Here is an 8,172-nt window from a genome sequence, read left to right as displayed (position 1 = left end):
AGTTCTCGTTCTCATCTCCTTTGTGCCCATGTAATCACCACTTTCCCTACAGCAAGTCTCACCTGTTCCCTGGATGCTGGGAATGTCCTATTGTTTCAATGCCTGAGCCCTTTCATTTGTTCAAGAAATATTTACCCAGTGCTTAGCATGTGCCAGGCATTGTTGTGAGTGTAGAGGATAAGGCAGTAAACAAAGCAAAGTCCCTGCCCCCATGGAGCTTACACTCTGGGGGGGTGAGGAGACAGACAATAAACATGTCAACAAATAAGTAAGGTACTTACAGATGGTGTATTAGCCATAATCCAGTTAGGAAAACAAAAACCTTTGTAGGTGTTTCTACATACTACCTACCATCTTTGTGTCTTGGAAAAAAGCCTGGAGGATCTCTTACTCAGCCTTCCTTTGAATTCCTTCCCATATCGCATCTAAGAGGTCCCTCAATCCTAATAGTTCCAGCCTCTTGGCTCAAAGTCCAGCCATGCATTGTGGTCCTGGATGGAGCTGGGATGGCTGGGGTTCCAGAGACAAAGCCAGCTGAATCATGCAGTGAGATATTTTTGGTAGGGAATGAAGTACTCTCAGACCTTTCTATTGGTTGCAGCTTGTATTTACGGTCCTACTGAACACAAAGCAACTCCAATCATTATCTCCTCTTGGACACACCTGCTTTCTCATGGCACTGTGCCAAGTTCTGCATGGAGAAAGGCATGAGGCACCTGCCCTCCAGACACTGGCTACGTGACTGAGACAGCTGTTTAGGGCATATATTAAATGCACACACATTAAATAAAGAAGTTAAATACTTCTATTATACATAAACAAAAAGAGTAAGTGTAGTTAATGAAAGGGAGAGAAGAGGGTGTGGTGGGAATTACATAGTAGGTTGATAGTCTTGTTACAGAGTGGGCTGAGAACCAGGAGAACCTTGGTGACAGGGAGCTGGAAGTACCCTATAATTATTTCATTCTGTAATTATTGCCTGACAATCATGAAAAATGGTTTAAGGAAAACATCGTGGAGGGGAACATCTTACAGAGACAATGACCTCTGAGGTACTTGGAATATTTCAGCTATTGCACTCTCAGACTCTTTCGTGAATCTTGATTTTAACAGCACATTCATTAACTCTTTCACTCAACAAATATTCACTGAATTTCTACTAGGGGCCAGGTCCTGAGCCAGACATTGAGGACACAAGAAGGATCAGGGCCTGCCCTCAAGGAGCTGAAGTCGAAGCATGTGGAGAATGAAAAACAAACAGGAAGTTGTAACACAAAGTGGTGAGAACCACCAGTGGGGTGAGTGCAGGGCGTTGTGGGAGCACGAGGAGGGGCAACTAGTCCTGTTTTGGGATTGTGGATTAGGGAAGGCTTCCTGGAGGGAGTGGCATTTAAACTGAAAACTAAAAGACTGGAAGATAGTCAAATAGACTCAGAGTTAAAGGGGTGAGGGTGGAGTAAAGCAGTCAGGAAAACTGCAAGTCATAAAGATGGCTAGAGATCAGAGCAGGAGGGAGCAAGTAGCAGGAAAAAATGAGGCAAGAGCCAGGGGGTGAAGAGTTTGGACCAAGATCGTCTTCAGGCATCTATTTCCTCTAAGTCTTGGATCATAGTCATTGCCTGTAATGTCAGTGCTTAAAGTTGATTCCATTTTGCAGAGCTGAGCAGACTTCACATGATTTGAGAAGAACTTAAAGGACAAATAATTCTCCATCCTGGAGGCCAGCTTTGAGCCTGCTGCTTTTTCAGGAGTACAGACAAAAAAGAATTTGATTGCGGAGTGCTCCCTGCTTGCATTGGACCCCATAGGATGGGACTTAGCTTCAGATTGCACTAGAGCATGGAGCTTCCTAAGGGGAGGCAGGCCACTGCTTGGCATAACAAGGGTGTTCAGGAAATGCTTGAGCCCGGATAATGGATGAATCTGTGGGAATGTGAGAAAGAGCTTTGTCATGGATGAATCTGTGGGAATGTGAGAAAGAGTTTTGTCATTTTTCACCAAGGTGGAGGGAGAAGGATCAAGATTAGAAACAGGGAGAATGAAAGACTGACTTTAGAAATAAATTCCTTACATTCTATGTATTCGTGCATTTTCTAGTTATCTTTTCAGCACTGATTTCTAGCCTAGTTCCCATGTGGTTAGACAACATCTACCTTATTTTAATCCTTTGCAATTTGTTGAGACCTGTGCTGTGGACAAACGTATGGTCCATTTTGATAGATATTTCACTTGCTCTTGGATGTATATTCTGTAGTTTCTTTTTTTTTTTTTTTTTCGTGAGGAGATCAACCCTGTGCTAACATCTGCCAATCCTCCTCTTTTTTTTGCTGAGGAAGACTGGCCCTGGGCTAACATCCATGCCCATCTTCCTCCACTTTATATGGGACGCCGCCACAGCATGGCCTGCCAAGCAGAGCGTCGGTGCGTGCCTGGGATCCGAACCAGTGAACCCCGGGCCACCGCAGCAGAGCACGCGCACTTAACCGCTTGCCCCACCGGGCCGGCCCCTATTCTGCAGTTTCATGGCACATTGTTTATACATGTCCATCAGGTCAAGTTTGCTAATAAGTTGCTCAAATCTATATCCTTATTAATTATTTTTTTTGTTCTATAAATTACTGATGGAAGTGTGTTCAAGTCTCCCATTATGATTGTGGATTTATCTATTTCTCCTTTTAATTCTGTCTAGGGGCAGGTATTTTGAGGAGAGTGGCTATATACATGGGGGTGGGCAGAGGTAGGGAACCACAGTAACTGTGGGGTACTTAGATCTCTAGACCTGAAGGAGTGAGGGGAGGGAGATATTGTTGGAAATAGGAGACAGAAAGAGCTACGTGGAGAGGGCTGCCTGCCAGGACCTGACCTTTGGTGATGCTACAAGAAGAGAATCAGGAGAATTAATGTCCCAATCTTGCTCTTCTCCCACCCTCCCCCTTCTCTTAGGAGAAGAACACAACAGGGGGCCAGAGAGCAAGGAACCCCTGTATATAGTCCACACTGCTCAGCTTCCAGGGTACAGGGCAAGACGGAGAAGGATGCAGATTAGATCTGGAGGGGCAAATGGAAAATATCCAGCATAGAAAGTAACTAATCCAACCTGCTGACTTTAAAGGTACTGAGCCCCCATGGAGAAAGGCCTGGCCTGGAAAAACAGTGGGTGAGTTGCAGAGCTGGGCTGCAGTGCAAGTCCACACTCCTCCACTCTCCGTGTGACCCAAAGATCTCTTTTCTAAACGGCCTATTTCTCATTTACGGATGGTGTATGCTACAGCTACTTCTCCACGTACAGTCCACACTCCCCAGGAACGACTTCATAAATGGCTTCTTCATTCATTGTTGTGTGTTGCACATTTGACAAGAGAGTCAAGGTTCTCGCAGTTTAAAGGGGCTACAGCTCACACAAAAAACTTGCAGCAAGTATAGGTGTGCAAACATAACTGGTCTTGCAGAATGTGTCTGAAGTTCTGCAGTGAAGCCCAGCTGCTCACACACTTTCTCTGGGAGGTGTCCAGCTGGGGCACAACAAGGAAAAAGGAAGCACTCCCATCTAGAACCGCAGCTCAGCTCCTTGCTTTTAATGAGCTGACAGATCACTTCTCTCTCATCTTACTTAAATGCAGAAATAGCTGTGGAAAATAGGCCTCGACAAATCCTCCAGGAAATTTGAAAAGTCACATGGTCTTTAAAGCCCTTTTAAACTAGACTGCAGAACTGGCTGGCTAAGAAAACAGTGACTCATGGAGACTCTTTTTGTAGACATTAACTGAACTACACATTCAGGATGAAATATCAGGGATTATGTTACTTGACTCTCAGTTTCCTTATATATTTTTAAACTTTGTCTCCTTTGTGGAATAAGGAGAGCTATCCAATTCCTTGGGTAATAGACTTCTACCAAGAAAACCATTAAAACTATCAATGATTAATCTCATGCAGATATTAGCATTATCACTCTACAATTTAAAACTAAAAACACTAGGGAATCCTTGTTCAGCTCCCTAATTTTTCATTCATTTATTCAGACGATAAGTCCACAAATGTGCCCTGAGCCCCTGTGCTTGCTGCTGTGGGCAGAACAAAGGATAACAAGCCATGTTTGTTTGTCTGGAAATACATGCCTTCATTTGTTGGAAGATATTTTCTCAAATATACAATTCTAGATTGGCTGTTTTTTCAAGATATCATTTAATTTGTCTTCTGGCTTCCATTGTTTTCATGGAGATGTCATCTATTTGTCTTATTTTGCTCCTTTGAATGTAATATGTGTTCTTCTCTGGTTACTTTTAAGATTTTAAAAATCCTGCTTAAGCATTATTCACTATAGCCAAGAAGTGGAAGCAACCCAAGTGTCCCTCGACTGATGATTAGATAAAGAAGATGTGGTATATATATACAATGGAATACTACTCAGCCATAAAGAAGACAAAATCGTCCCATTTGCGACAACATGGATGGACCTGGAGGGTATTATGTTAAGTGAAATATGCCTGACAGAGAAAGATAAACACCACGTGACTTCACTCATACGTGGAAGATAAACTAACACATGGACAGAGAGAACAGTTTGGTGGTTACCAGGGGGAAGCCTGGGGGGTGGGGATAAGGGGTGAAGGGACACATTTATATGGTGACTGACAAACAATAATGTACAATTAAAATTTCACAATGTTATAAACTAGTATGACATCAATAAAAAAATACTGCTTAGAGTTCTTAGCACTTCTTGAATTGGTAGCCTTAGTTTGGTGACATTCTTGGCATTATCTCTTCAAATATTTCTTCTGCCCTATTCTCTCTTTCTCTCTTCTTCTTCTGAGACTACAATTTCACAGAGAATTTTTTCTAAAAGTCTTTTATGCTTTGATCTGTATTTTCCATTTATATTTCTCTCCACGCTTAATTTGAGTCTCTTCTATTGGTCTGTTTTCTACTTCACTAATCCTCTTTTCTCCTGGGTTGAATCTGTCATTAAACTCATCTATGATGTTTTAAATTTCAATTATTGTATTTTTCAATACTAGAATATCCACTTGATTATTTTCTACATATTTCAATCATCTGCTGAAATTCTACAGGTTGTCATCTATTTCCTTGAATATAATAATCACTATTTTTAAGTGTCTGATGAATAACTCCAATATCTGGATCTCCCTGTGGGCCTATTTATATTGCCTATTTTTTTCTCTTGATTCTCAGTCATTTGCTCTTGTTTCCTGCTATGCTTGGTAATTTTTGGTTGAATGTTGGATATTATGACAACAATATACAGAGATAATGTCAGGTTTTTGGATAATGCTAATATCCTACAGGGAATTTTCTTTTTGGCAGGCAGTTAGGATACAGCAGAGCACCATAATCCAGGCTGATTTAAATGGAGTTTCAGCACAGGCAAAAATAGACAAATGGGGGCCGGCCCTGTGGCTTAGCGGTTAAGAGCGCGCGCTCCACTACTGGCGGCCCGGTTTCGGATCCCGGGCGCGCACCAATGCACTGCTTCTCCGGCCATGCTGAGGCCGTGTCCCACATACAGCAACTAGAAGGATGTACAACTATGACATACAACTATCTACTGGGGCTTTGGGGGAAACAAAGGAGGAAGACTGGCAATAGATGTTAGCTCAGAGCTGGTCTTCCTCAGCAAAAAGAGGAGGATTAGCATGGATGTTAGCTCAGGGCTGATCTTCCTCACACACACACAAAAAAATAGATAAATGGAACTACATAAAACTTTAAAACTTCTGTTCATCAAAGGACACAATCAACAGGGTAAAAAGGCAACCTATGGAATGGGACAAAATATTTGCAAATCATAAATCTGATAAGAGATTAATATCCAGAATCTATAAAGAACTCCTACAACTCAACAACAAAAAAATCAAATAACCCAATTTAAAAATGGGCAAAGGATTTGAATAGACATTTCTTCAAAGATGATATAAAAATAGCCAACAAGCATATGTAAGATGCTCAATATTACTAATCATGAGAGAAATGCAAATAAAAACTACATTCAGATATTACCTCACACCCATCAAGACAGCTAATAACAAAAACAGAAAATAACAAGTATTGGTAGGGATGTGGAGAAGTTGGAACTCTTGCGCGTTGTTGGTGGGATTGTAAAATGGTGCAACCACTTCAGAAAACAGTATGGCATTTCCCAAAAAAATTTAAAATAGAACTACCATATGATCCACCAATCCTGTTTCTGGGTATATATCCAAAAGAATTGAAAGCAGGGTCACGAAGAGATATTTGCACACCCATGTTCATAGCACTATTCACAATAGCCAAGAGGTGGAAACAACCCAAGTGTCCATAAATGGATGACTGGATAATCAAAATGTGGTATATACATACAACGGAATACTATGCAGCCTTAAAAAGGTTCATCACATGGATGAACCTTGAGGACATTATGCTAAGTGAAATAAGCCAGTCACAAAAGGATAAATACTGTATGATTCCACTTATATGAAATACCCAAATTAGTCAAATTAATAGATACAGAAAGTAGAATGGTGGTTACCAGAGGTTGAGGCTGAGGAGGGAGAGGGCAAAGCTGAGTTGTGTTTAAGGGGTATAGAGTTTCAGTTCTGCAAGATGAAAAGGTTCTGGAGATCTCTTTCACAATAATGTAAACATTTACAACTTTACGACTTTGTTAGATGAATAATACTGATAATACTAGTCTCCATAACAATGCCAACAGGAATAAAAAAGCCCCACTGACTGAGTGTCTAAAAGCAAACAAACAAAATTGGGTTTCAGTCTTTGTGAGTGTTGGTATATTTCCTATTTACATTTACTCCCGGGGTACAGCCCTTCAGGGGGTCCAACTGAAAACCTGCAGTATTTATTGGGGCCCTTCATCTTTGGTGGCCTTGGAACTCCAATTTTTATCCTCCAACCCTGTGAGGCTGCCAGAAGATCTGCTTAGATTCTCAAGCTGTCATCTGCCAATTATGAATCAGCGAATGCCCCAGAGGGAAAACTGATGCTCTGTCAGGCTCACCTCTCTGTGCATCTCTTATCTCCAAGATCTTGATCCCTCAAATCCCTGCTGCCTTGATGCCTTCAGACAGATATTTAAAATATTTTATTCAGCTTTTCTAGTTATTCTCAACATGGGAGATGGTATCAAGCTGGTCTTCTATATCTAGAAGCAGAAATCCTGGAGAAATTTTAAAAAATTGAATAGAGAGACTTTCTCAGGGGTCGTTTGGATGATAGGCTAATGTGAAATCCAATGTATGGGATTTTAGCTGGAAGACCCTAGTGTAAGCCCAGTCTTTACCATAAACTGTGAGATGTTAGGAAAGCCTCAAGTCCTGGGAAGGCTAGAGATAAATTTCTTGTGTGTGGACAGCACGTGTATAGGTAGGTTATGATGTGTATTTTTGGCTTCATCCTTAGCTCTGTTTTATCTCCATCTCTATCCATCTTTTATCCTTTGCATCATTTTAATATATGCCCTTCTGAAACATCATGTTTCATTGTTAGTCATCTTTAATTTTTTCTGGAACGAGACAGTATGCTAATTGATTTATTCATTAATTAATTCATTAAAGTAAGCATGTTTACTCCCTGAAACTGTCTTCTCACCGATAAAATTGGAATAATGATCCCTTACTTAGTTTACAAGATTGAGGTTCAGATAATATGAGATAAGGTATGTGAAAGTGCTTTGTAAAGCAATGTACCAGCAAATTAATTTGGACCTGGGAGTCACATTGAATATCTTTTCTTCTTTGCTCTCCATATCCTGTTCATTTGCATGTCTTGCCAATTTAACCTCCTACATTTCTGTCAAATCTGTCCACCTCTATCTTCACCAACACTCTCCTGACCAGGCCACCATCATCTCTCACTTGAACCATTATGGTCGTCTTTTATTGGTCCTTTCTCTTCCACTTTTGTCCCCTCTAAATAATTTTCCCTATTTTAGCCAGTGTGGTATTTGAAAAATGCAAATCTGTGGTATTTGAAAAATGCAACTCTACTCCTTTGCTTAAAATACCATTCAATAGCTTCCCAGTGCTCTGAGGATAAAATTCAAAACCCTTAAGTCAACTCTGCAAGATTTCGCCCTTGCCTTGCCTTGCCTCTCCTGGTCACAATCGGTGCTCCAGTCCCACTGGCCTTCCTTCAATTGCTGCCTGCCTTAGGGCC

This window comes from Diceros bicornis, chromosome 5 (genome assembly GCF_020826845.1).
Source record: "Diceros bicornis minor isolate mBicDic1 chromosome 5, mDicBic1.mat.cur, whole genome shotgun sequence".
Taxonomy (NCBI): Eukaryota; Metazoa; Chordata; class Mammalia; order Perissodactyla; family Rhinocerotidae; genus Diceros; species Diceros bicornis.
This window is presented reverse-complemented; position numbering follows the sequence as displayed.